The sequence below is a fragment of the Urocitellus parryii genome, chromosome 7 (assembly GCF_045843805.1).
Source record: "Urocitellus parryii isolate mUroPar1 chromosome 7, mUroPar1.hap1, whole genome shotgun sequence".
In the NCBI taxonomy this organism is placed as follows: Eukaryota; Metazoa; Chordata; class Mammalia; order Rodentia; family Sciuridae; genus Urocitellus; species Urocitellus parryii.
Window position 1 is genome coordinate 65,347,638 of NC_135537.1, and position 27,339 is coordinate 65,374,976.

Consider the following 27,339-nt stretch of genomic DNA (forward strand, 5'->3'; position numbering starts at 1 on the left):
CTCTTTTGAAGGTACTACTTATTTAATAATTTTGCAAAAAATGATTTTCATGAGTAAAATTGTTATTTCTATTCTCTTAACACCTGGCACCTTCCATCTGGCAACCATGACTAACTGACAATTTAAACAAGAGTGGGCGACTTATTCTTGTTGTGCACACACCTTCACACAAACTTCAGTACCAGAGTAGACCCTTTTCTATGTGATCATATTATTAAAATGTGCCATGTGATCCACTTCCTTAAATGGCAAATAGTATATGAATATTTTAGGAGGTGAAAGTTAAAAGAAATAACATGTCTAATACAATGTGCAATTTCTCTATGCGATAAAATGTTTGCATTGAAAAAGGGACCTCAGTGATTCCTTTACAGATGAGGAGACTGAAGCTGGTAGTTGTAGTTGGTCTGCACCATGTCCCATCAGGTCTGCCTTCTTCCATGTACATGGGTGTCCAACAGCTGTCCCTACTACACCACACCTTTGATGTTGACTAATTTGATGCTTTTGCTGTTTGTAAAGGCTCCTCTGGCCTCGTATATCCAGGCTGCAAGAAGTCACCTTTCTTCTGCTTGGATCTGAGTATCAGAGAGTGCCCTTTACAAAATACTTTATCTGTGTTCTTGTTGACTTTGCTTATTTTCATCTCTGCATGTATTTTCTCAGGGGAAATAAGAAATCTGAGAGTTCAGATCACTGCTCTTTGCTTTCAAAAAAACAGCTCATTCCTGCCCGTTGCCTTCTTTCTCTACTTTACACTTTGTGTTTAAACATAATTTGCATGCCCCAGACAAGCCTCCTGATCACTTCTTCCAGCCAGAATGAAGAAAGTTTAACTTTTAACTGCTAGATGTAAAACCCTTCTAAAGTTTTCTGTTTCTGGGGAAGCGATTTTGCAAATAATTACCTTCAGTCACTTTTTAAACTATCTCAAAGTTTCATTTCTTCTAAGTCTCTTTTAAAGAGGATTGGCCTTTTCTCCTTCTGACTTCTTAAATCTATTTTAAACTTAAAACAGCAAGTCATGGGATAAAGTTTTACAAAATACTTTATTAGGATCACTTATCTAATTTGAAACTCTGACCCTCATTATAGCAAATATTACTACTGAATTAAGGTAATGATAATATAAATAGAGATCATTATATATGTGAATGCTAATTGGTTTTCTGGTTCCTTCATCAATGCTTGAATTCTATTGTGTAGAATACTTTTATGAGTATTGGGGATTGAGCCCAGGGACTCTTTACCATTGAGCTACATCCCCAGTCCTTTTATTTTAAGACAAGGTCTTGCTAAACTTCTGAGGCTGACCTTGAACTTGCAATTCTCTTGTCTCAGCCTCCCAAATTGCTGGGATTATGAGAGGCTGGACATAATCCCTGGACAATGGATTATAGATGTTTTATTTGTATTGTCCAGGGTTTTCATTATCATTAACTGTCTTGGTTTAATCCATTTATTCAATCAATATGTATAAATATTTATTTAGGTTCTTCCATAACTTTTCATTTTACCATGTTTTTAAATAAGAAAAAATGTTTTCTGGACATTACATTTTAAGCAAATTTAATATCCGAAGCAACAAGTTAAACATCTCCAGAGAATGGAATTTGGGGCAATTCTGTAGTGTACTTGTTTCTATAGGACAAGTAAAGCTCATTAATTCCTTTTATTGCTTTCAAACCACTTAGTATAGTGGATTTTTAAAAATCATTTGATTAGCGTTGGACTTTCTGACACCACAGAGAAAGGCCATTGATTACAGAACTCAAATTATTTAAATTTCTCCCCAAAATCGAAACCACTTGGCCCTGCATGAAGTTGTCTTTGTGCTCCTAGACCTTTAATGTCTAGTCTTGAGGCACATTGGTCCCGTTAATCTTTGTCAAAAAGGAGGTTTGGGCAGTGGTTTCAGGGTGGGATTAAGAAGACAAAGTCTGTTTCTGTTTTATTCTTTCCCCATTTGTTTCGGGGCCCATGGTCATCAACCTTCCTTGATTTTATTCTGCCTGAGTCTCACATTTCCCTATCTGTAATCATTGTGCTGCATAATAATTACAACCTTTAAGAAAACGAAGAGGTTTCATTAAAGTTTCCCTGAAAATCGAAGATGCCATGTGACAGGTGCTGCTAGAAGGCCAGAGTATTCTTAGCATCAGTGATAATTATAATAAAAAAAATGCCTCATTTTATTCTACACACATAGGCATTCCATTTTTTCATCCAGTATAACTCAAAGGAAATGTGGGTGTTAACACTTCAAAATACTTTTGCATCCTAGGGGGAACATCTGAAGCAAAGAGAATTAATAACCACAAAGTTCCTAAAGCAAAATGCCTGATACATTGGAATGACAAAACTGTTTCTCATCCTCTGGTTGTAACTTGTGAGAACTCCCACTGAGAACTTCTGCTCTGAAAACACTAAGGATTTTCTGCCACTGTAGGTAAAAATAATAATAATAATATCCCAAAACTGGTCTTCTCCATTGCACTTACCTTTCAAAGTTTTCTAAGACTCCCTGTATGTAACAAGAACTCTGCTACCTGGCAAACTCATCCATCCACAACAGAACAAGAATCAAAAATCTAACAAAAATGTTGTCTGACTATCCCAATAGATTTCACAAAATCCATACCCTGAAACTCCTCAGTTTTATTCATAGGAAAACTCTTGCAGCTATTATTTAACTCCTACTCAACTCTTAATTGATCCACAGTCCTAGTGTCTCAACTATTTTATTAAAAATAATTTTCAAGCCCATACAGATTAGAAGCAGAAAACAGGAAAGGGAGATACAAAGTAAAATGAACAAAAATACAGAAAGTAATTATGCACACTATTTCTAAAAGAACAGAAAGGAAAAACTAATATAAGAATGTAAATCACAGTCTTATGGGGATATTTAAGGCAAAAATAAATTTACTTAACACAGCCTAAAGGCAGTGCTGTATTGTTTTACAAAACATTTTGTTCATATTATGATGAATTCAAATCATTAAGTGAAAGATTTATTTGTGTGAATTAGGAACAGATACTACTTTCTGAAGAAACTTTTTCCTATCTTGAAATTATATTAATTATTGATTTTATTTAAATAATATAGTTTACTTTCATCAGCTAGACATTTTCTTCTGATGACTATACATATCTCAATGACTACTGTGTGAATGAAAAGCTTTCAAATGTAGTATTACTGCTTCCTGCATTATCTGTCCAACAATATGTGGTGACCATATGGTCATTATAGTCTTCTTACATAGTTAGGTTATGTCAACTTTGTTTTGGAAGACTCTTCTCCCAAAATGATTAAAGAAAATGTGCTTAGGTATTTAAAAGAGCAAAGATCAGTAATAACCCAGATGTAGTCTATGTGTACATAAAATAGGAGCAAAAGTACAGTAAGAAGCTATCTCAGAGGGAAGGAGTGGGTAAATTTTCAAGATTGTGGGCCCTGATAACTAGTTCCCTGGAATTTTCCCCTTTGAAAAAAAAAATTTTTCCACTTAGCAATTACCAAATTGTCTCTTCTGATACAATGCCCTGATTTTTTTTTTTCATTTGAAAGATCTGATAGTCCTGTGAAATTTCACAGAAAAGGGAAATGTTTACAGAAAACATGGGTGTGGCATGCTTTCTTCTGGGTTCCACAAGATCTTGCCTACATTCACCAAAACAAACTTGATTCTGTTGGCATTGGGTATTCACTGGATAGTAGCAGTTTACATCAAACTGGAACATGTTTCCTCTTCCTTTATGGATGTCTGACTTCCCCTGTGGTGTGTAAAACCGACAATACCCAGGAGATACTATTGATCTGGAAGTTTCACTGCAGGTAGTTACCATACTAGCATTTGGTAAACCAACCACATGGGTAAGACAGGATTCAAAAAAACTCCCAAGCTACACACATGCCAGTGTCCACTGATGGCAAGTTATGTGTGTCACCTTTTTCTCTCAAAACATCCCTGTGGAGCACCTCCTATGCATGAGGCACTGGACAGACACTAGAGATATAAAGCAAAATAATAACAGTCTTCCCACAGGGAGTTCACAGTCCAGTGGTAAAAAGCTCCAGGTCCTTTTGCGCTACACAAGCTGGGCCCTGACTGGAGATGCCACAACTTTCCTTCTTCCAGATTCTGAGCTCCTGCAAGCTGAGAAAGGAAGAAAGTCCATTTGCAACATTTCTTTGCTGTATCCTTACACATTCAACAAATACTTCATGAGCATCTGCTTTGTGCAAGAAGCCAGGGAAGCAATAAAAACAATCAAATACACAGCTTTTACTTGAGATGTTTCCAACAGAAATCCAAGTCACTTTTAGTCAATCTATGCATCACAATTTCCTTGAGTTTAGTCTCTATAACTGACACCTATTCACTCTGATTCTAAAGTCTCTCTTGGCCCCTGACTACCCTGTCCTGGGCAGATGGGTGCTGCATGTGTTGCTGTGACTCTCTACTTAAGAGCAAATGGACAAAATAGGTCCTGTCATTCAGAACCTGTCACCCGTGTCAAAGGGAATCAAAGAAAGACCGAAGGGCCTCTAAATTTGCATTAAAGGTAGACAGTCTGCAGCTCCTAACAATCAAAAACAGTTACGACCACTACTTGCTTCAGTGATACCAACATTTTCCTGTCCTATCTGTGGTGATCTAAGAGTAGTGCATAGATAGGTTGGTTAGTGTTTACATAAAACTCAGCACAGACAATTGACAGTACAGGTACTTACTCAAGGAGCAAAATCAGTGCTCAAAGGGGAATTCCCATGGAACTATGGCATCATCTCAATCTAAAACATAACTGTTACATTTTTATTGCTTCTTTTAAACTTATTATTGTTGAATATAAGATAGCAATACTCAAGTAGTGAGAATGATTCTAAGGCTCTTTTTCTTGCTGTGACCAACAGAATAAAAGTGAATTTGTTCTCATATTTATAATATCAACTCTGCCATCTTATGGAAAATACTGGAAGTACCTAAAACATTTCATTATGTTTTCAAGGCAAAGTTCTGCTGGTAAGATGATGGAAAGACCAAGACGTAACAATTTCTGTCTATTTCTACATGTTTTTAAACTCTTAACATTTTTACCAACAGAAATCATTTTTTTAAATCTTTCAATCTTCAATAATGCTTAGATTGCTTGCCAACCAAAATGTCTCTCCAACTTGACACTGGAACTCCATGTAAAACTCTTGAATGATATTTTGTACTGATATGAATTTCTACTGTCCCATGACACTGTGTAGTGACTTCACTGTATATTAATTTTTTTCTATAGATTCTTGAGCTACCAGATGAATTAATTGAAGAAGACTGAATCTTGTCAAAACTATCCTATATGATGTTGGTAGCTTGTAAAAAAAAATGAATGTCTTTTTTTCTTATAAAAATTGGTAATGAGACTTGTTTTCACAATTGCTTTTTACATTTTTTGTGCATATAATTCCTGTATACTATACTCATAATCTAAAGTGAGCAGAAATTGTTATTTAATAGAAAATACATACATTTTTATGTCTCTCTGAACCCTTTGATTCTGAGTAAATTTACAATATGTTAGCAGTAATAGACTATTCTTTTCAACTATGAATAAAAATGTACATTGAATTAGAAGATGACTATTGCTTTAATGATTTTCCTCATTGCACAGGTTGAGCATCCTGAATCCAAATATCTGAAATCCAAATGCTCAAAAAATCCCAACTTTATGAAGTCAAAAATGACAAAACATGACCTGTTTCATATGAAAAATTGCTAGAAAAAAAAAGTGTTGCACAAATTACCTCCCGCTCCCGCCTCTCTCTCTCTCTCTATATATATATATGTACATATTTTATATACACATATGTGTGTGTATATATATACATATATATATATATGTATATATATATAGTGTATATGAAACATATGGTGTATGTGAAATATAAAAGAATTTTGTGTTTAGTCATAGGTCCCAATCCCAAGATGCCTCATGAGGTAATACAGATATTCTGAAATTTGAAACACTTCTGGTCCCAAGCATGTTGGATAAGGGACTCCTAACCTGTAGTGTGAATGTATTATAGTTTCCTCAATAGTATATGCATCTTGAATGTCCTTACATTCTTCAGATTTCAATGAGTTAGCACTCTATTTCCTGAACAAAAGTCTCAAGCTTTTACAACTACAAGAAACCCAGGCTCTTCCCCAAGAATTGCATAAAAATCCTGGAGAGCAGTTAAATGGTCTGCAAACCTGCCCAGTGACTTGTGTCTGCTCAGTGCAGACAGCTACTCTGGGCTTGTCTACCCAGGACTCTGACCCCCCTGTCGTTTTTCCAACCTGAGGTGTTCTTTGATAATTCATATTGACTTCTAAGACTGTAACTGGTTTTTGAATGATATAAATTATATCCTAGCATCTGTCCTGAAATTGCCACTAAATTCATTGATTTACAATTTTTGATCTTTCTTCTGCTGTATGAAGATTTTTCATGGTGATAACCCTATTTTTAGTCTTCCATACCTGTATCTTCCTCTAAGATTCTCCAAGTTCACCATGAGCGATGATTTTACCTGCATTTCTATTTATTCAATGTTCCAACAAGTATAGTATGCCAGACCCTGCACTCAACTCTGGGATTTATCTTGAGCCCATTAAATACAACTCAACCAATCAAAAAGCTCATAAAGCTCACATAGTGATTCTCTGGGCCTTGAAAGGGTATGCATTGAGGAACCAGTTAGATATTTTTTTTCTCATTGTAACTTGGAGCAAACCAATAAACAAATTAAAAATAAATCCCTGTGCTGATTTAGGCAAAATGTACCCCAAAATTGAAACAATATAGAGATTAACCTGGCACCTGCTCAAAGAGAGCATGCTTATTCACTCATTAAGTGAAGCCTTCCTTATTTTAAGTAAATATAAATTTAAATAAATTCTGATGGTAATAAGTGCCCTTAAGAAAAGGTTTAGGGCTGGAGATATAACTCAGTTGGTAGAGTGCTTGCCTCACATGCACAAGACCCTGGGTTCAATCCTCAGCACCACAAAAAGAAAAAGGTTTTAAAAAATGATGTGATAGACTGTAAATGGGTAATAATCACACACAAAAAAGTAAAGCTGGAGCAAACTAATAAACACACTAAAATTAAATCCTAACATGATTCAGTGCCTAAGAAAATGAATGGAATAATGTGGTAGAGAACGAATAGATGTGGGACAATGGGACCCTGCCTTCAACAGAGTGGTCAGAAAAGGCCTCTCTGAAGAAGAGATCCCTGAGTTGAGACCTGAAAAACGAGGGATCAGTGATACAAAGAACATTGGAGATAACTTCTGCTCAGGGAGTAGAGCAGTGCAAAGGCCCTAAGATGCAAAAATGCAGACACATTCTGGAAACTCTAAGAAGCCCTCTGTGGTTAAGGAGCCTTCAACGCCAGGGCGAGAGGTTGAGGTTTTACTCATCAGGAAACCACTGGAGAGCATGCACTGCTTTCATTGGCACTTCTTAGGGCAGTACATACCAGCAAATACTAATAATTGTATCCTTAAGAAGCAGAACTGTTGGCAAAGAACAAGGGTACCGCACTCTTTCCCTTATTTAAGCAGCGATTAAATTTAATTTCCTTCCTCCCCGCTTTGTCATCTCAAGCTATTGAGAACACAGCAATACCATGTCAGAACAAAGCACATGCTTGTTCAGCTCGCTGTGACACATCATAATCAGCCTTTAGTCAACATGTTGGAAATAGAAATTGAATCACAAAAGACATTTGTGCTTTTTAGATTTTGTAGAAGTGACTGCATCAAGTTTGCTTTCAAAAAGTGTTTTTCCCAAAAGCCAAAAGCTGATGTCTCCTCCAATGGTTGTGTTTAAAGGACCTTAATGAGGATTTACAAGGGCAGAAATATCAGCATTTATGGTGCCCGATTCTGTCTTTGTCATGTTGATGATGAGAAAAAAGACTGGATATCTCCAGTTAATGCAATCCTTTTAGAGCTTTTTAATTAGACAAGTCATTAAGGGACGGAATCCTGTGGAATAAAAACTGGCTAAAGCAATTTTCTTGGTTGCAGACACAGTTAAGGAACAAACATCTTCAGAGGAAAGAGGGGTTGTTAGCTAGAGAGAGGTGCCATTTGACACCCATCCCATGCCCCACTCGGGCCCACTCTCCTCCCTTTTTTTCTCCTACTCTGCCTTTCCTTTCTCCCATCTCTAAGTTTTCTGCACTCCTTGGGGATCCCCCCTCTACATTATTTTATTCCTGAGTTCTGCCACTCATTAATTCTTTGTATTTTGATTTAGTGAAGTTTCTCAGATCTGGAATTTCCTTATAAAAGGAAATAGGCACCTGTGCCTTTTGATTTCTAAGTGAGAAAATGCACATAAAGCAGATAACAGGCCCAGACATACTGATAAGTCCCTACAAATCTTTGTCTTCCCTCACCCATCTCAGCCCTCTTGACCTCCCCCTTTTTCTCTCCACCCCACCATGCCATGGGTCAATCAGCTATTCATTCACTTCACTGAGGTTGGTGATGACAAGGGTTAAGGAGCCACCAGAATAGAGTTTAATATGCTCAACAGCATACTCCAGCATTAAGGGTAAACATGAACTTTGTTTTTGTTTCAAGAGATTTCTAAAATAATTTCCTGACCTTCTGTACTAACTGAAGACAGGATGAAGATGATGATGATGATTATTATTGTTATTATTATTTGGGGAAAATTTATCTAATGAATGAATCCTACACTTGCCTTCATGATGGATAAGTACTAGGTGATACAGCAACCCCAGCAGAGGCCAATCCAAGGAAGGAAGTAACATCACTTAAGGAAGGCACAACACAGCTTTCCTGACCTCTCTTCCAAATAGCATTCAGTGACCCACAGTCATTCTGTGTCTGGCTTTGCCATCACCTAGGTTCTTCCAAGACATTTGCTTCCCAGTGTGTGCAAAGGCAGAAAGAGAAAGAGAGGTGACTGCACAGGCACTTTGTTGGGGCCAGTTCTGGGAAGGGTACGCGTCCCTCTGCCCACATTCCTCATGCCAGAACATAGTCCCTTGCTGCCACCAGCCAGCAAGGAAAGCAGAACCTAGTTCCAGCCGAAACAGAAAAGTAATGGAATAGGATGAACACACAACAAACTCTCCACAAAAATCTTTTACTACAGATGGTTTTTTTTTTTTCATTTTAGTGCATTTTTTGTCATACTGGGATTCACCAATATTTAAGAAAATTAGGGGGTTGGGGGCAAAGAAAGGGTCCTCAAACTTGAAGTTCTCATAGGATAAGTGACTGTCTTAATTTGAATCCTTCTACACATCTACAAAAACAATATAGGTCAACAGGGAGAAGAAAGGAGGCACCCACCACCCCCTGTGCTGCTGTCACTTGTCCTTCCCCTCCTTTCCGCCTTCCCACAGCCCCTGGGTCTTCTCACTGCTTGTGATCAGCCTCTAGCATGAGTTCTGTTTGGGCCAGACATTGGCATTGGGGATAGGATGGAGATGGGAAAAATTCTAGTCCAGAAGAGTCTTGGTAGCTCTATATTCCTTGAATTCCATTATCTAAGGCATCTTTATGATTTACAGAGGTGGAAAGGTATGAGGCAGACGAGGAAGGAGAAAGCAAATATCCTGACTCATTTGAGATCTGCCTTGTAAGAGCAAGTGAGAGTCAGGGGGAAAAAAGCATTTATTTGATCACAAACCCAGAGGAAGTAAGTCATAGCTCATAAGCCACACTTTCTAACTTTGGGTTGTTCACATACTCCTTATAGTACTCCAGTCTTTTATAAGCTCTTGTCTCCATACAGTCAGTACTTGTGGGTTAATTGGAATAGTGGTATAAATTTGGTACTATATATTAATTAAAGATGCATTGATTCTGGACTCAGTAATATTTAGAAAGTTCTTATATATGAATAAAAAGCTATTCATTGTTTTCATCAAAGCATCTTCTCAAGAAAATATTAGAGCCCAATGCAGTGGCACATACCTGTAATCCCAGCAACTTGGGAGGCTAAGGTGTGAACGTCTAGTGTGTTCGGGTCCCTGGGTAAGGGTCGAGAAATCACCAGGACACAGGGGATGCAGAGCCAAGGCAGCAATTGCAACTGCACGCTGAGGTTTATTTGCAAGTTCCTTTTATATTCTTCTTCTAACAAAGCAAGCAATTCTTCAGTAACATTTCATCTACATTGCCCAAATATCATGTCTCAGCGGGTACACAGAGCTAAAGTCAGATTGTTCCTGTTCATTTGATAAGTACCCTCCCAAAGTTCTTTGTAGACATTATCTAATCCCCGAATGTACTGTTCCCAGGTCCAGTATGCAGGAAGCTTCTTCCTCTAGGCCAAACCATGCAGAACTTGTGGCTTGAGATAAGGGGAAGAGAACTTTTCCTCCTCCTAGCTGAGGTTTGCCTCAGCTGACCTAAATCACAGCCACAGCCCTTGCAAAGTGTCAGGCTGAGGGAGCTAAACTCTGCACACTTAAACCCCAACACTAAGGCAGGAGGATCACAAGTTCAAAGCCAGCCTTAGCAGCTTAGGGAGGCCCCAAGCAACTTAGCAAGATCTTGACTCAAAATAAAAAATTTTTTAAAAGGGCTAGGGATGTGACTCAGTAATTAAGCACCTCTGGGTTAAATCCCCAGATTAAAAAATTTAAAAAACGGAGAGAAAAGATTAGACACAATGCAAAGGCCTATCTATAGGAAAGTTCCTAAGTCATTATGGTGCAGCCATGTGACTGGTCATTGCCCCTTCAGAAGAGAATGAGGAACTCTGTTCACTGGCAGATTTCCAAGTCAGAACAAGGGGAAAGCCACGTCCAGCAAGTAACACAGTGTGCCCCATGTTCAGGAACAGGGATGAACGGGATCATATACTTGTTTATTTACGTATAGAATGTCCCAGGAAGGATATGAAAGAAATCAGTGACCCTGGGTGCCTCTGGGAAGGAGGAGGACTGGGTAGGTGGGAGGGTAAATCAAGGAGACGTTTTAGACTCCCCTTGTACAACCTACTCGGGAAATTTCAAGTTGGTAATTAATGAATTAAAAGTTCTGCTCTTACAACAGACATGGGCTCCTCATTTGAGCTGGAATATCCCAGGAAAGGAGCATGATGTGGAAGCCAGTTTGATGCAGGCATTACCTTAGAGAAAAATAGAGGCCATGAAGTGTCTCTTTCCTCTGTCCCCTTGTGGAGATTCCCTTCTTTCAGGAGTCAACTTGAAAGGAGAATCTAGATTTTCATTTTACTGAAGAAGGAGGCATTTTCTTTCATAAATAATCATACTCTGCTTTCTTACAGTTTCTTCAGCTTGGCTACGGCTCAGAAAAGTAAACAGCAAGAGTAGGTGAACCATAAAATTAAGCCTACATCTTTGGGGTGTTAACTAAGGCCATTAAATTTGTCATTTGGGATCTAAATATTAGAGTAAGACTTTGATCATACTGTGAAATTGTACCTAAAGTAGACTAATCCATAATAATAATACAGCAAACAGTATGATTGAAAAAAATGTGAAAAACTACTCAAGCTTTCCAATTGGTATTTACATTAGCACATTCCCATCCTTAATGACATAAAGTGAAATGGCTTTACAGATGCTTAATGCATCAGGGCTCAGGAAATCTGGAGGAAAAGCATATGGCTTATGCAGATCTGAGATCATTTTAATATTAAACAAATAAACCACAATTAGATGGGCGTGGCAGAGGCACATCCTGTTGCATGCTTAATCCTGGGAAGTAGATATTTCCAAGTAGCTATTTCTTGCCTCTATACTCTAGGAGTTTATTCCAAATGACTACACGGCAAGACCTGGGGATATTAAGCAGGCTAAGAGTGGAGACTGCAGAGGACAATGATTCACATCTTGTACACAGATGGAAGCCACAGTGGAGGCTGCTCAGCAGGCTTGTGAAGGAAAAGAGGACTCAGTTCACACTTCTCAGGCTCTGTTGTGGGGTGAGGGTTCTTGGTGAACTAAAAGCAGAATATAAGCTGAACTGATCTGTATTAGAAAGTTCATGAAGATCTGTATTAGAAAGAAGCCTGGGGAAGTGAAAGAGGGAGAGGGAAGGGTAGGTGGAGAGCATGTAGAAGCAGAAAAGAAAGGAGCCTGGAGTGACATAGGAACTTTAAGGAGGGAACCGTCATTGCATAACACATACATATATCAGAACAGCAGGTTGTTCACCTTGAATATACACGACTCCTACTTGTCAATACTAATAAAGCTGGGAAAAAAAGATTAAAAAAAGAAAATGAGTCTAAAATAAACCAAAGAACATTCCAAACAGTGGTTCAGTTCAGCAACATCAGTGAGTGTCACCTGGGAACTTGTTAGAAATGCAGAGTCCCGGGCCTCTCCTCACACCCACTGGTTCAGAAACTCTGGGGCTGGTCCCCAGCCTGTGTGTGCATCAACAGCACCTCCAGGAGATTCTGAGGCACTCTCAAGTTTGAAAACCAGTGGCCTGCACATTCTACTTAATAGGATATTCAGTTTGACCTGTATGTAAACAAAGTAAAAAGTAAAAGTGATGTAAAGTTGCTAGAAGCTGTCTTCTGCAGACTAGCTAGGTAGGCAATAGATCCATTAACAGAAATTTTTTTATCAAGAAAACTTTAAAAATTCCCCCTTTGAAAAATAAGAAATGGGGCTTGGCCCGCCCCGCCCAAACCAGCAGTCGGCCTCCGCCATCAGGGCTCCCCTGGGAGGCCTAGAGCTCGCTCTGGGAGCAGCAGCCTCACCCGCCCGATTCCTAACCACGTGGCCGCAGCTACCCGGCTCCACAGGTGGCCCCGCGGCGGGTGCAGAAGTCAAGTCCTGAGGAGGGAAGATGGCGGCAAAGGGAGTGCATCACCCCAGTGCGCCGCGTCAATGAGCGGGAGAAAGATGATGTGAATCGCCTGAAGGCTATCTTGTTGGGAATTTCCAGTGAAATTGAGGTGCTCCAGAATCTAGTGGACAGATTTCCATCGTGCGTAGTTCGACTGCGGGAGCTCCATTTCTCCGCACGGAGGGTCGCATAGCCTGACAGGCAATCGCCCTGTGGCTGGCGTCTGTGACACGCGCTAGGGAGCGGCAAGGTGCCGGAGCGGGGGAGCAGCGATACGGATTCGGGGGGCTCCCGCCAGTGGTACATTGGCAGCACGGAGTGCTGAGTTCCGGCTTTGAGTCAGAGGAGAGAAGCGGGCCAGTTTGGTTCCAGACACCGGTCGGACCACGGAGGAGGACAGCAGCTGCCATTTCGGAGAGATGATGTAATCATCCGCTTGTTCTACTGATCTCAGCTCATTCAGCTACGGAACAGGTGATTTCAGGCTGGTATTTGCCTGCGTCTAGCAGACAGATTTCTTGCTCAGGCTCGGGACTGGGGATCTTGTGGAGAATACTCCTAGAGGCTCGTGCCTGGCAAGGCGTGCACCGGGCACTGAGCAGCTGGATTCTGGTTCCTGGGGCTAACCTGGCCCAGGTCTGAGGAAACTGCGGAGACTGCCGGTGGAGGCCAGCTCCAAGTGGAGCGTGCGCTGAGCTTGGGGCGACTGGGTTCTGACTCCCGGAACAGTTTTGGCCTGGGGACTGGGGAACCCGTGGGGGTGGCTCGCTGCAGCCAGCTCCCAGCGGAGAGTGTATCGGGATCCGAGAGGCGGGGTTCTGGCTGCCGAAGCTGCTTCGGCCCAAGGCTAGGGAACCAGCGGTGACTGCTTCTCAGTCAGGCTCCTGCTGGGTGCTGTGGGGCAGAGTGGAGCTTCCTCCTGCGCCCAGAGCAGGCCAAGTGACCCTCCGGCGTGGTATCATGACACACCAAACGCAGCTGGGGCTGAAGAGAGTAGCCGCCCACGCCTAGAATAGGACCAGTGACCCCGCAGCACGGTAGCCAAGTAACCTCATTTGGAGTAGGGGCTGTGCAGAGCTGCCATCTGAGCAAGCAGGGCAGGCAAGGCCCACTGGAAAGACAGGCCAGGTAGCTTGCCAGCATGGTGGACACGTAACACCGAGGCAGTCGCGTCACACTGGTTGGAGTGGGGGTGGAGCAAGGTCGCCGCCCGGGTCCGGAGGGGGCTCAGCGACCAGTTGGAGAGGTAGTCAGGTACCCCCATTGGGAGTGGGGGCTGTGCAGAACTGCAACCCACCGGCCTAGAGGCCTGCCAGCGCAGTAGACACGTCACACCAATTGGAGTGGGGACCTAGCAGAGCCGCCACCCACATCCAGATCAGGACCAACGACCCCAGGGCGTGGTAGTTACGTTACCACAATTGGAGTGTGGGCAGAGCAGAGCCGCCACCCGTGCCCGCAGGGGGGGCAGACCTGCGACCCATCAGCGGGGTAGACAGATCACCCTAATTAGAGGAGGAGCACAGCCAGTACCCGCCCTGCAAGGGAGACTTCCCAACTATACAAGAGCAGTATAAATAAATAGGGAGTAAATTTCAAAAACACAACAGTTGCACCAAGCAGAAAGAAACGCGAGCAGTATGAAAAGACAAGGAAAGATCACATTGACAAACAAATCCAGGAAGTAAAAGATCAATTTCACAGGGAGATAGAGGTAATAAAAAACAAACAAATAGAAATCCCAGAAATGCAGGAAACAATAAACCAACTTAAAAACTCAATTGAGAATACTACCAGCAGAGTAGATCACTTAGAAGAGAGAACATCAGACAATGAAGACAAAGTATTTCAACTGGAAAAGAACATAGACAGCTCAGCAAGACTGCTAAGAAACCATGAGCAGAACATCCAAGAATTATGGGACAATATCAAAAGACCAAATTTAAGAGTCATTGGGATACAGGAAGGCACAGAGCTCCATACCAAAGGAATAAACAGTCTATTCAGTGAAATAATACAAGAAAACTTCCCAGACTTGAAGAATGAGACAGAATCCCAAATCCTAGAAGCCTACAGGACGCCAAATGTGCAAAATCATAAGAGATCCACACATAGACACATTATAATGAAGATGTCCAACATACAGAATAAGGAGAGAATTTTAAAAGCTGCAAGAGAAAGAAAGCAGATTACATTTAGGGGTAAACCAATCAGGATAACAGCTGATCTCTCAACACAGACTGTGAAAGCTAGAAGATCCTGGAATAGGATATTTCAAACTCTGAAAGAAAATGGGTTCCAACCAAGAATCGTGTATCCGGCGAAATTAAGCTTCAGGATAGAAGGTGAAATTAAAACCTTCCACGATAAACAAAAGTTAAAAGAATTCGCAGCTAGAAAACCATCTCTTCAAAAAATCCTTGGCAAAACATTACAGGAAGAGGAAATGAAAAATAACATTGAAAACCAACAATGGGAGGTAGGACAGTAAAGGGGGGAAAGTAGTCAAAGAGGATAACAAATCAGGTTTAGTAACATCAATAAACAAATATGGCTAGAAGAACAAACCATATCTCAATAATAACCCTAAATGTTAATGGCTTAAACTCACCAATTAAGAGACACAGGCTAGTAGAATGGATCACAAAACAAGACCCAACAATATGCTGCCTACAGGAGACACATCTGATAGGAAAAGATATTCATAGACTGAAGGTGAAAGGTTGGGAAAAATCATACCACTCATATGGACTGCGGAAACAAGCAGGAGTGTCCATACTCATATCTAATAAAATAGATTTCAAGCCAAAGTTAATCAAAAGGGATAAAGAAGGACACTTCATACTGCTCAAGGGAACCATACACCAACAAGACATAACAATCATAAATATATATGCCCCAAATAATGGTGCAGCTGTGTTCATCAAGCAAACTCTTCTCAAGATCAAGAGTCTAATAGACCACCATACAATAATCATGGGAGACTTCAACACACCTCTCTCACCACTGGACAGATCTACCAAACAAAAGTTAAATAAGGAAACTATAGAACTCAATAACACAATTAACAACCTAGACTTAATTGACATATATAGACTATACCACCCAACATCAAGTAGTTACACTTTTTTCTCAGCAGCACATGGAACCTTCTCAAAAATAGACCATATATTATGTCACAGGGCAATTCTTAAACAATATAAAGGGGTAGAGATAATACCATGCATCTTATCTGATCATAATGGAATGAAACTGAAAATCAATGATAAAAGAAGGAAGGAAAAATCAAGCATCACTTGGAGAATGAACAATAGGTTGCTGAATGATCAATGGGTTTTAGAAGACATCAAGGAGGAAATTAAAAACTTCCTAGAGTTAAATGAAAACACAGACACAACATATCGGAATCTATGGGACACATTGAAAGCAGTTCTAAGAGGAAAATTCATTGCTTGAAGTTCATTCCTCAAAAAAAAAGAAAAAACCAACAAATAAATGATCTCATACTTCATCTCAAATTCCTAGAAAAAGAAGAGCAAAACAACAGCAAAAGAAGTAGAAGGCAAGAAATAATTAAAATCAGAGCTGAAATTAATGAAATTGAAACAAAAGAAACAATTGAAAAAATTGACAAAACTAAAAGTTGGTTTTTTGAAAAAATAAATAAAATTGACAGACCCTTAGCCATGCTAACGAAGAGAAGAAGAGAGAGAACCCAAATTACTAGCATACGGGATGAAAATGGCAGTATCACAACAGACACTTCAGAAATACAGAAGATAATCAGAAATTATTTTGAATCCTTATACTCCAATAAAATAGAAGATAGTGAAGGCATCGATAAATTTCTTAAGTCATATAATCTGCCCAGATTGAGGCAGGAGGATATAGACAACCTAAACAGACCAATAACAATAGAGGAAATAGAAGAAACCATCAAAAGATTACCAACTAAGAAAAGCCCAGGACCGGATGGGTATACAGCAGAGTTTTACAAAACCTTTAAAGAGGAACTAACACCAATACTTTTCAAGCTATTTCAGGAAATAGAAAAAGAGGGAGAACTTCCAAATTCATTCTACGAGGCCAACATCACCCTGATTCTGAAACCAGACAAAGACACTTCAAAGAAAGAAAACTACAGACCAATATCTCTAATGAACCTTGACGCAAAAATCCTCAATAAAATTCTGGCAAATCGGATTCAAATACATATCAAAAAAATTATACACCATGATCAAGTAGTATTCATCCCTGGGATGCAAGGCTGGTTCAATATACGGAAATCAATAAATGTTATTCACCACATCAATAGACTTAAAAATAAGAACCATATGATCATCTCGATAGATGCAGAAAAAGCTTTCGACAAAGTACAGCATCCCTTTATGTTCAAAACTCTAGAAAAATTAGGGAAAACTGGATCATACCTCAACATTGTAAAAGCAATCTATGATAAGCCACAGGCCAGCATCATTCTGAATGGAGAAAAATTGAAGGCATTCCCTCTAAGATCTGGAACAAGACAGGGATGCCCTCTTTCACCACTTCTGTTCAACATAGTTCTCGAAACACTGGCCAGAGCAATTAGACAGACGAAAGAAATTAAAGGCATAAAAATTGGAAAAGAAGAACTTAAATTATCACTATTTGCAGATGATATGATCCTATACCTAGCAGACCCAAAAGGGTCTACAAAGAAGCTATTAGAGCTAATAAATGAATTCAGCAAAGTGGCAGGATATAAGATCAACACGCATAAATCAAAGGCATTCCTGTATATCAGCGACAAATCCTCTGAAACGGAAATGAGGACAACTACTCCATTCACAATATCCCCCAAAAAAATAAAATACTTGGGAATCAACCTAACAAAAGAGGTGAAAGATTTATACAATGAAAATTACAGAACCCTAAAGTAAGATATAGAAGAAGACCTTAGAAGATGGAAAAATATACCCTGCTCATGGATAGGCAGAACTAACATCATCAAAATGGCGATATTACCAAATGTTCTCTATAAGTTCAATGCAATGCCAATCAAAATCCCAACAGCATTTCTTGCAGAAATAGATAAAAGAATCATGAAATTCATATGGAATAATAAAAGACCCAGAATAGCAAAAACAATGCTAAGCAGGAAGTGTGAATCAGGCGGTATAGCGATACCAGACTTCAAACTATACTACAGAGCAATAGTAACAAAAACAGCATGGTACTGGTACCAAAACAGGCGGGTGGACCAATGGTACAGAATAGAGGACACAGTAACCAATCCACAAAACTACAACTATCTTATATTTGATAAAGGGGCTAAAAGCCTGCAATGGAGGAAGGATAGCATCTTCAACAAATGGTGCTGGGAAAACTGGAAATCCATTTGCATCAAAATGAATCTGAATCCCTATCTCTCGCCATGCACAAAAGTTAACTCAAAATGGATCAAGGAGCTTGATATTAAATCAGAGACACGGCATCTCATAGAAGAAAAAGTTGGTTATGATCTACATGCTGTGGGATCGGGCTCCAAATTCCTCAATAGGACACCCATAGCACAAGAGTTAACAACTAGAATCAACAAATGGGACTTACTCAAACTAATAAGTTTTTTCTCAGCAAAAGATACAATAAGAGAGATAAACAGGGAGCCTACATCCTGGGAACAAATCTTTACTCCACACACTTCAGATAGAGCCCTAATAATCAGAATATACAAAGAACTCAAAAAATTAGACAATAAGATAACAAATAACCCAATCAATAAATGGGCCAAGGACCTGAACAGACACTTCTCAGAGGAGGACATACAATCAATCAATAAGTACATGAAAAAATGCTCACCATCGCTAGCAGTCAGAGAAATGCAAATCAAAACTACCCTAAGATACCATCTCACTCTAGTAAGATTGGCAGCCATTAGGAAGTCAAACAACAATAAGTGCTGGAGAGGATGCGGGGAAAAGGGCACTCTTGTTCATTGCTGGTGGGACTGCAAATTGGTGCAGCCAATTTGGAAAGCAGTATGGAGATTTCTTGGAAAGCTGGGAATGGAACCACCATTTGACCCAGCTATTCCCCTTCTCGGTCTATTCCCTAAAGCCCTAATAAGAGCATGCTACAGGGACACTGCTACATCGATGTTCATAGCAGCTCAATTCACGATAGCAAGACTGTGGAATCAGCCTAGATGCCCTTCAATAGATGAATGGATAAAAAAAAAATGTGGCATTTATACACTATGGAGTATTACTCTGCATTAAAAAATGACAAAATCATAGAATTTGGAGGGAAATGGATGGCATTAGAGCAGATTATGCTAAGTGAAGCTAGTCAATCTTTAAAAAACAAATACCAAATGACTCCTTTGATATAAGGGGAGTAAACAAGGACAGGGTAGGGATGAAGAGCTTGAGAAGAAGATTTACATTAAACAGGGATGAGAGGTGGGAGGGAAAGGGAGTGAGAAGGGAAATCGCATGGAAATGGAAGGCGATCCTCAGGGTTATACAAAATGACATATAAGAGGAAAGGAGGGGTAAGACAAGATAATACAAATGGAAGAAATGATTTACAGTAGAAGGGGTAGAGAGAGAAAAGGGGAGGGGAGGGGAGGGGAGGGGAGGGGGGATAGTAGAGAATAGGATAGACAGCAGAATACATCAGACACTAGAAAGGCAATATGTCAATGAATGGAAGGGTAACTGATGTGATTCAGCAATCTGTATATGGGGTAAAAGTGGGAGTTCATAACCCACTTGAATCAAACCGTGTAATATGATGTATTAAGAACTATGTAATGTTTTGAATGACCAATAATAAAAAAAAAATAGATTTTATCTTTGCCTTTGTCAAAATAAATGGTATTTTATTATAAAATATTATTATTAAAATAAATGATATTTTATTATGAATCAAAAAAAAAGAAAGAAAAATAAGAAATGACCATTTGTTTCCAGAAATTAATGTTTCCAGAAATAAGAAATGACCATTTGTTTCCAGAAATTAATGTTTCCAGAAATTAAGGTCCAAATTGAATTTTCAAATTGTTGGATGGAGAAAGGATAATAAACAGGCAAGAGTTAATAGAAGAGTTTTGGGTCAATAAACACAAACTAGGGTATTATTATTATTATTATTATTATTATTATTATTAAAATCCATGGTAGTGGATATGAATAGAAAGTTAACCAGAAAAAAAATTCTGGGAATTTTTAAATTAAAAAATAAAAAGAAACACAAGGTAATAGTATTTGGAGCTTATAAGTCACCTGAGGGTCACCTTGGTGGTAGTGCAACATCATGGGTAAGAAGAGGTTTTACTTTTAATTCTTTAGCTATGGGTTCCAATATCTGTGAATAAGTCATTTGAGATAATTCACCAAACATCAGGGATTTGCATCCTCTCATTCGTTTTTACTTTATCATGTGAAAAGGAGAGATAATGTGAAGTGTTTACTTATAGCTGTTAATAATTTTCAGTTTACTGAATAAGTGGGCTTTTTTAAAAAAACAAAGAAGGGGTATGGAGAGGAGATGAAAAGCTGAAGGAAGAGCAGGAGGTAATAGAAAATGAAACAGAAGAGATGGAGGAAGAGAAGAAGAAAAAAAGAAGAAGTGATAATTAGAGAGTACATTAGGAAATCTTAGGGTATTTTTGATGATGCAATTGCCCCTCCTCTATAATCTTTTTTTTAATATTTATTTTTTAGTTGTAGTTGGACACAATATCTTTATTTTATTTATTTACTTTTATGTGGTGCTGAGGGTCAAACCCAGGGCCCTGCACATTCTAGGCAAGCACTCTGCTGCTGAGCTACAACCCTAGCCCCCTCTATAATCTTTTCAAAAATAAAATAAAAATTTCTTCCAAAGACCTATATTATTTAGTGCTTTCTGGAAATATACTTTTGGTTTCTCTCTGCATTTGCTACTGGATTGAGTTGGATTTTGACTTGAAAGCAAGAAAGCCTCATGCTATTTCCGTAGAATTATTAACATTGAGACTTTGAATGTAGTAGATATTTTCAGTATGTTTGGGGGTCATTAACCTCAGTGCTTGATCAGAGGACTTAAAGTCTTTCAGGTCACCGGGTTATTGTCACTTACATTATGAAAAAGGCCATGTGGACACCATTTTCCACAGTGGGGTTAAATCCTATTCTGGGCATATAAGTTGAAAAGTGAGTACATAAAACAAAAGCTAAGTATAGTCAAAATTTCCTTTAAAAAAAAATACTGTAATTCAGCCCTCAAGTACAGTGCTCATGAACTTAGTTGTTCATTCACTTTCAGCCCAGTCAGGAGTTTCTCTGGCATTGAATATACAGCTCTTCATTAGTTATTTATGCAGCACCAGTCACACGCAGGCAATGATATAAGACAAAATAAAATCCTTGTCTTCATGTAAATTGCATTCTAGGTAAAGAGGCAGAAAATAATTACACAAGCAAGTAAATAAAATGTTGCCAGATGGGTGTATGTGCTGCGGAGACACATGAAACAAGGGAAGGAGAGCAGCAGTTGCCAAGTCAAGAGCTATTGCTTCATGTAGAGTGCTCAGCAAAGGCCTCCCTGAGAAGGTGACATTTAGGTAAAGGCAGGAAAGAAGGTATGTGAGAGACAGGCTGCTCTCTGGGGAAGGGGACTAGTGGCCGAGGGAGCAGCAAGTGCCAGGCATGGACGTGGAAGCATGCTTGGAGGGTGGGTTGATAGGCATATTCAGAGCAGGGGATTAATATGACAGCACCCAAGTGTTTGAAGGATCACTCTGACTCCTTTGTTGAGAAGGAGCTACAGACGGACAAGAACAGGAACAGCTGGCAGGTGAAGAGGCTGTGGCACTACTCCAGGTGAGTGATAAGGGTGACAACAAGTATTACAAGTGGTTGGATTCTGTCTGTGGTCACCAGAATCACCAGTCACATGAACTCATGGATAGAGGGTTGCTATAGTGTGGATGTCCCTCAAAATCCATGTGACATATATCACTTCTTTCTGGTTTATAAGGTAGGAAAAAATTAATGATTTGTATTTCAAAATCCAAACAGTGTCAGGGCACCAGGCCAGTGCCCACAGTGGAGAAGGGGCCCCTAGAGCCATGGTGCAGTGGGTGACGCTGCAATTCCCACCTGCACAGGCCACAGGGACAGCTCTAGTCTGGGGCAGTGGATATGGACTGTATGCACATGAGAGCACAGATTGCATTTTGTACTCGTTTTAGACTGTACACTCAAATGCTTTCATTCAAGAAATAAAGTTCCCTGGGGGTGGTGACACACACCTGTAATCCAGCAGCTCAGGAGGCTGAGGCAGGAGAATTGGGAGTTCAAAGCCATCCTCAGCAAAAGTGATGCACTAAACAACTCAGTGAGATCCTGTCTCTAAATAAAATACAAAATAGGGCTGGGGATGTGGCTCAGTGTTCGAGTGCCCCCAATGCCCCTGAGTTTAATCCCAGGTTCCAAATAAATAAATAAATAAAGTTCAAGTTCCAGGCTTTGAGTTAGGCATAGGAATTATAAATAACTTACAGTCCTTTCCTCTCAGGAGCTAACCACAGTCCAGTGGCGAAAAGGCAGAAAGAATCTGTGATCCACACAAGGCTAGAAGATTCTCCGAAATCCAAGTCCATATAGAGTCAACTACCTGCCTTTAGGCAGGTCACAATTCCTGAGCATCCTTTACCTCATTTGCAACAGTAATAATAATAACAACATTTTGCAGGAGGATGTGCTAATTAAATGGGATGTTTACCAGCTCCTTTACACAGGGCTCTGTGGGTGCTCAGCAAATAACAATTTCCTTCCCTTGTTTCCGACCTTAGGTTTGAGGTCATTGATCACAAGTGGAGGGTTAATGTCTTCAGGTTAGACATGGAAAAATAAAGCTAATCAGAACTAATTATAAGTTAAAGGTCATGCCTTTAGAATTAGTTGCAGATTTAGAATTAAGAGAAAGTTTTCACAAAATAGCTCCTATACACTTTCACAAACGTTATGGACACAAAAGACAAAGGCTGAGGTACTGATTAAGAGGGACCAAGGAGACATGATAATTAAATGCAACTTGTGATTCTGGATCGAATCCTGGACCCAATAACATTGTTTTTCATTTGCTTTACAAAGCTACAAAACAATAGTGGAATGATTGACCAAATTTTAATAAGGTCTGTTGATGTTGACAACGATACAGTTTTCATATAAAAAAAGTTATTTGTTTTGGGAAATATGCATTGAAGTATTTAGAAGGAAAAGGCAATACATCTGCAATCAACCTCAAATGGGTAAGAAAAAGAATACGTGTGTGTGTGTGTGTATGTGTGTGTGTGTGTGTGGTCATGCATATACATACAAACACAAACATATGGATAAATAATAATAATGATGACAATGCATAAAATGTTAATATTTGGGTATTGTGAATGAAGAGTATAAAGGAATTCTTTGTGTAATATGTGAATTTTTCTTAAAAAATGAAATTAATTTCAAATAAAAAGTTTTTCAAGAACTTTAATTTTAAAAAGTAAAGTAAATGAATTATATGTCAGAATGGCTCAAGAAATCTTACATAGAAAAAAATAAAAATCCCAAATTAGCTGCTAGGCTTTGGAATGAAAACCTATTAAATGACCCAAGTCAGAGTCCTGGCAAGGTTCATAGCATTCTGGAGACCATAATTAGAAGTGATGAGACCAGTGCTGGTAATACCTTGACACACTCTCATTAGCTTGGCATCAGTTCTTTCTTTGGGGTATAGCTCAACACAAGGGCACAATTTTTGTGGTTTCCATGATGCCCAGAAGGCACTACTTGTTTTTTCAGACCTTTCTGTTTGAAAACAAAGAAAAGGTAAAAGCTTAATTATAGTAGGAGAGCAGCAATAATCCACACACAACTGATCCTACCTCTAAATAGCTGGGATAATGAGGTCCAGAAAATTACATACTGTGATTACTCTATCACCTCTTGAAATGTAAAGCTGGAATCTGCAAAGCTTAACCACGCCATTTTAATTGTACCTGTTAGGTGTCAGACTGATTCAACCCCTCTTAATTAATGTGCACATTCAGTTCTTTATTTCTGGGAAAAAAAACCATCAAATAGAATATAAAAAATGCACATATGTACAAAATATGAATTAATAAGTCTAATATATTGCATTTATGTATGAATATCATTATATACTTATGTATATGGATATATGATAAGCAAAATATAATGAGTCCTTAGGAATCAATTAAAAAGTTTCTGGAATTAATAAATGGCTTAATAAAAAGAACAGGTATAAAATTCACAGACGGAAATCAGTAGAATGCTGGGAAGCCAGCTCTCTACTCCCACTTCCCAAAATAAAACTCATTAAAAATCTCTAAAGAGATCTCATTTGATGGATTTAAGAGGTGTATGTTCAAAACATTCTATTAAAGAAATTAAATTTAAAAATCCCGTTGAGAAATTAACTAGTTATATGATAGTTCTATGATAAAATATTTAAACTAAAGAGAAATGTATATGAAAATATTTTTAAATAAAAAGTTTTCAAGACTTTAATTAACTAAATTAGGAAATATGAAAGATACATTGTATATTGCTATATCAAAAAAGCTAAATTTAAGGGTGTTTTTCTCAAATTAATATATAGGCTTATTATAATCCAAAAAAATCAATGTCTGGGGAAAGAGAGATTTGAGAAAATAATTCCCCAATCTACCTTAACATGTGAATAGAAAAGGATATCAAAATGATCTCTTTAAAAGAAAACTAAAAAAGATAAAATAAATCCATATTAAAATACATTTCAAAGATATTGTAATTAAACTAAAAGTATTGGAATGAGAATAGGCAGAAACTAAGGAAACAAAATTGATAATAGAAAACATAACAGTAACAATAATTTCATATATTCTTTAGAAAGCATTATGAAATATTGGGGAAGGAGAAGATTATTCTAGAAAAACTGTAAATATAGAACAAATTTAGCCACTAACATCACTTTAATACTCCAGTATCAGCATTGGTTGGATTACAAAATTTAAAAAGATTATTCCTTAGAAAATCAATAGAAAAAAAAATAGAAAGCAGAAATAAAAAGAGGAATGGACTTTCTTCTAAGTTTAATGAAAGGGATAAATGAAACAAACATTGAAGGAAAAATAATCTAAACTGTTTAACCCATGATGCAAATTCCTTTATATCAACGAGAGAAAAGATTGCACAGTTAAGGAAGGTGCAACAAAAATATTTCAACAGGTAACAAACATTGGTTAACAATGTTATATAAAGAAGGATGTACAGGCTGGGGTTATGGCTCAGGGGTAGAGCACTTGCCTAGCATGAGTGAAACACTGGGTTTGATTCTCAACACCACATAAAATTAAGTAAAGGTCCACCAAAAGCTAATATATATATATATTTTTTAAAGAATTACATCCCAAGTAAGAAAAAAACAATAAAAAGCAAAAGGAATAGATAGTTCATCCATATATAAACAAATATTGAGTTCATTCAATATCACAAATAATGAAAGAAGCATTGATATGTCATTTACTAGTATAAAATGAAAGTCTGAGTTGATTTGGACTTCTATTAAAAAAATAGTATAAACTAAGTGGCTTATAACAACAGAGACTTATTGCTCACAGTTCTGAAGATCAGAAGGTCCAAAATAAAGGCACCAGCAGATTTGGTGCCTGGAGAGGACCTATTTCCTGGTTCAGACACGATTGTCTTTTCACTTCAAACTCACATAGCGGAAAGGGCCAAGGGTAGAACTCATCCTCTTTTATAAGGGCACTAATTACATTCCTGAGGGCTCCACCAAAATCACCTTCCAAAAACCCACTTCCCAATATCATCACTGTGAGATAAGGATTTCTGAAAAGCTCTGTTAGGCTTTTGACCTATGATGAAGGAACAATAAACAGTAAAATGGAGGCGGCCATGAGATATTGTCTGTTTTGGCTGTTCATGGTGGAATACAAAAAAGCAGAAGGCGGACCTTTAGATCATAGCAGCATTCAAATATGATAGTCAAGACTACCAAGGTTTTGGTAAAATTAGTGCAATAATGCATTACCAGATAACACTGTCCACTACCGTGATCCTCATGGAAAGCAATTTGACAATTGAATCAAGAACCAAGTTTCCCAGTAATTTCATTTTGGAGACTCTAAAGAAAATTATCCAAAAGATGAAGGGTGAGGTGAGCACAAAAATGTCGACACTGAATGATTTATTATAGTCAGAAACTGCCCATCCTGGTCAGGCTTCATCTTCCAGAAGCCTGAACAGGAACCAGAAGAAGGTGTCACTTAACACTGAAAATAGCATCTAGCAGATGCTGCAATACCTGAGAAAAATGCTGAATTAAAAAGCAAGACTGATATCCAACCCCTACTGTGTGAGGCATCTAGGTGATCCCTCTGAGTGACCCTATACAGACAGTGACCAGCAGGCAGGTATGTATACCATCAGAGGAAGTGAGGAAGTAGTCAGGCAAAACCACAGTTCCTGTGAAAGGGACGTGCCCTTCCATTCCTACCATTAGCAGTGGAGGTGCACGTAAGCTTAATGAGATGGCGATTGCTCTAGGTACGAATCTGAAAAGCTCTGTTAGGCTTTTGACCTATGATTAAGGAACAATAAAATGAAGGTGGCCATGAGACATTGTCTAGTTTGGCTGTTCATGGAGGAATGGGTTTTACTGATGAATAGCTGGAGGGGGGATCAACAGTTGCACTCCAAGGGATGATATCTCCCATTTTTTGAGGGGGACACACAAGTTTTATAACTATATAACTATATAAGGGAAAGTCTTAGGAAGATAAATCCAAATTAAAACCTCCTGAGGGGCATTTCAGATCAGAACATGCCTCATAACCACCTGGTTTGGGCTTAGAAGGCACAGGCGATTGAATTTGCTGCTTGTATTCTAGCTTCCAGATCAGATGCTTTTGATATTCCTGACCTTTCTGACCAGGGAGGGACTGTCCCTTCCAAGACTAGCTAATTCTTAGAGATAACAAACTCTCCTGAAAGCAAGTGTGCCATCCATGAGCAAAGGAACCAATTCAGAGGCCAATCTCACTGTCCCTGTTATTAGCATACACAGAAGGACAGGATTCCCTTCATCTAATCTCCCAGAGCCAGGCACCAACAACTGGTTATGCAGACCAGGCAATCCTCAACCCGCTTAACCTGCTTAGTCTGCCTCACCCAATTCTTCCCACAAAAGCCACAATAAAGGCTCTTCCTTTCAAGTTCCCATCACTCTGCCAATAGCCCACTCAGTGTCCTTCCTATGACCTGTGTGAGTGGTATCCCATGCTCCCAAGTTCCTCTTAGGAACTGAGAAGAATAAAGTGCCTTTTAAAATTGTTTTGTCTCTTGTCAGGCTTCCTTTTACCTGAATAAAAAATAGAATTTAAATTTTAAAACAGTAGCTGATGGGCAGATTGTCAACATTCAGACTGACAAGT